Source organism: Ovis aries, chromosome 2 (assembly GCF_016772045.2).
Source record: "Ovis aries strain OAR_USU_Benz2616 breed Rambouillet chromosome 2, ARS-UI_Ramb_v3.0, whole genome shotgun sequence".
NCBI classification, from domain to species: Eukaryota; Metazoa; Chordata; class Mammalia; order Artiodactyla; family Bovidae; genus Ovis; species Ovis aries.
The window spans coordinates 190,911,067-190,914,343 of NC_056055.1; the positions used below are offsets into that span (position 1 = coordinate 190,911,067).

The following is a 3,277-nucleotide window of genomic DNA, read 5'->3' on the forward strand; positions in this document are numbered from 1 at the left end:
CCCCTAACAATTGTGTGCGTGCTCAGTTGTGTACGACTCTTTGCGACCCCATGAACTGTAGCCCACCAGGCTCCTCTGTTCATGGGATTTTCCAGGCAAGAATATTGGAGTGAGTTGCCATTTTCACTTCCAAGGAATGAATCTTCCTGACCCAGGGATTGAACACACATCCCTAGGTCTCCTTCATTGGTAGACAGATTCTTTACCATTAGCACCACCTGGTAAGCCCCATAAAAATAATACTTGTATAATTAATTTATTAACTATCATTAATAAATTTGCATTATTCTTAAACTAGCTAAGTATTGGGTTGGCCAAAAGTTTCATTCAGAATTTTCCGTAGTTCAGTTCAGTTGCTCAGTCATGTCCGACTCTTTGTGACCCCATGGACTGCAGCACGCCAGGCTTCCATGTCCATAACCAGCTGCCGCAGCAGCTCAAAGCCATGTCCATACAGTTGGTGATGCCATCCAACCATATCATCCTCTGTCATCCCCTTCTCCTCCTGCCTTCAATCTTTCCCAGCATCAGGGTCTTTTCCAGTGAGTCAGTTCTCCATATCAGGTGGCCAAAATATTGGAGTTTCAGCTTCAGCATCAGTCCTTCCAATGAATATTCAGGATTGATTTCCTTTAGGATTGACTGGTTTGATCTCCTTGCATTTCAAGGGACTCTCAAGTGTCTTCTCCAACACCACATTTCAAAAGCATCAATTCTTTGGCGCTCAGTTTTCTTTATAGTCCAATGCTCACATCCATACATGACTCTTGGAAAAACCATAGCTTTGACTAGATGGACCTTTGTTGGCAAGGTAATATCTCTGTTTTTTAATGTGCTGTCTAGGTTGGTCACAGCTTTTCTTCCAAGGAGCAAGTATCTTTTAATTTCATGGTTGCAGTCACCATCTGCCGTGGTTTTGGAGCCCCAAAAGGTAAAGTCTGTCACTGTTTCCATTATTTCCTCATCTATTTTCCATGAAGTGATACAGGAAACAACTTTCTGACTAACCCAATATATCAGCCTATTTTAGAACTAATAAATTCCAAGGGTAAATATTTAAGTAGCTTCTTTTTTTCTTTGTTTTGGTCTGACTTATTCTAGAAAATCAAGACAGAGTGAACTTGAGTAAACAGGTTTTTGTTTTTGTTTTCCCTAACAACTTTAAAAATTTTCCTTTTCTCCTCTCTTTTTTTTTTTCTTCTTCTTTTTTTTGAAAGGACAAAATTAAACACACACTTCCTTTAATTTTAGGCATATATTTGGCAATACATTTGTATGTATTTTCTAAGATGTTTCAACAAGTTGCAATCTTAATTCTCCATTAGAGTTTTGACTGAAAACAATGCTAAATTAAAATCTTATGTCTTTGGTGGGGGAGGATACTTCCTCACTATTTATGTTCCATGTCATTAAGCTCCCCTGCTATGCATTAGGCAGGGTTTTTACCTTAGTTCAAGCTAGAAATAAAACAGAACGCAATGCTTAACCTGCAAAAGCTTGTCGTCAACTGGGCAAAGCTATGTGAAAAATATAATGAAGATCAAGTGAAAATATTCATCATGAGAACTGTTTCTATCAATGGTCTGAATATTATAGAATTCCTAATAAAAATTCTAGTTACTTTTCCAGCCTGTACAGAGCTGCTTGGACGCTAGAAGTGGTGGTGAGGTCCAAGGCAGCTTCTGGAATTTCTGAACACCCCTAGTAAGTACAAGATGGATCCAGTAGTCTTGAGTTACATGGACAGTGTACTGTGGCAATTAGATGTCTCACTGCTGTATCCTCCAAGCTGACTCAATGACCATGATATTGGTTTTACCTTTGAGTACTTTGCCAACAGTCAATTTCATGACTGCATTGACCATGTCTGTTTCATCAGCCCCGAAGTTACTCAGTTCATCAAGTGCACTGGCAACCCAGCAGGGATGGCCATGTTTCTTGAGCCATTGGACCTCCCAAACAAGAGAGTTATATTTTTAGCTATCAATGATAATTCCACACACACAGCTAGGGAAGCCTACTGGAGCTTGTTGGTTTATCTATAACATAAAAATGGCTTTTTTTCATTATGATTCTCATGGTAGTAGTAAATCATTCCATGCAAAGAAGGTAGCAGAGAAACTAGAAACTTTCTTAGGCAGAAAAGGAAATGAACTGACCTTTGTGGCAGAGAAAGCCCCTGCTCAACAAAACTGCTATGACTGTGGGATGTACGTGATATGTAACACTGAGGCCTTGTGTCAGAACTTCTTTGGACAACAGCCAGGATCACTACTGCAGCTACTCACTCCTACATAAACCACAAAGAAGAGAGAAGAATGGAAATATCTCATTGCCAGACGTGTTAAAAATTAGCTATTGAGTTATAATTGATTTTTGAAGTCTCTTCTTTCTGCCTGTCCCCATGTATTGGATGGCTGCAGTCTCAGTGCCTGAGGGAAGATGCCTGGGAGAGGAAAGCTTAGAATACTTACTGTATCCTCAGAGAATGTTGTCCTCTGTATTATCTTAAAGAAAAGTTTTACTTTAATCCTAATTTCAGAGCAATATTAATCCCCAAAACTGATTAATTCCCTTTTGGGCTCTCTTATCCACATTGGTTTATTGCAAACAGGAAAAAAAAATAATCTGTAAAACAAATTAAGAATATGTGAAGTCTAGAAGAAAGAAGAAAATCATAGAGAAACCAAAAAACTTATTGCACAGCCCGCATATTTCAAGAGATCAACTGGCTAGAAGCAGATCTCAAAACCTAACTTAATTCAAATTCAAAGTATTATCAATTACTCAGTTGTGTGATACCTCTTCCATTCAACAAGCAAAGGCTTTCCCAGCTATAACCTTTGTCAATACTTGATAAGGTTGGTTTTAGTCCATAGTCGCCCATCTGATTCCTGGAGCACTTTAAGAAAAGGGGAATCTTAAATAACTTTGTCGAAATAAATGTCTGTGGTGGACCTCTTGTTTTGCATCTGAAACTTACTAAAGTTGGTTTATTTTTGTAAAGGAGGAAAAAATGGCCTTTCTAAACTTGTTCATTTAATTTAAAAATGCAGACAATGTAATTTTTGAAATGCTATTCCTTCTTAAAAAAAAAAAAAAGTCTAGTTGACTTCAGGAACTTTGTATGTTAGTCACTCAGTTGTTTCCAACACTTTGCTACTCCATGGACTGTAGCCCGTCAGGCCCCTCTGACAATGGAATTCTTCAGGGATGAATACTGGAGTGTGTTGCTATTTCCTTCTCCACAGGAAGTTTTGAGGGCCTTTTAAGTAAT

At 38.4% G+C, this 3,277-nt stretch overlaps 1 pseudogene; it reads left to right on the forward strand.

The window, feature by feature from the left end:
- Positions 1–1,685: 1,685 nt before the first annotated feature.
- Positions 1,686–2,355, forward strand: LOC101122086 (sentrin-specific protease 8-like; annotated as a pseudogene).
- Positions 2,356–3,277: the final 922 nt, after the last annotated feature.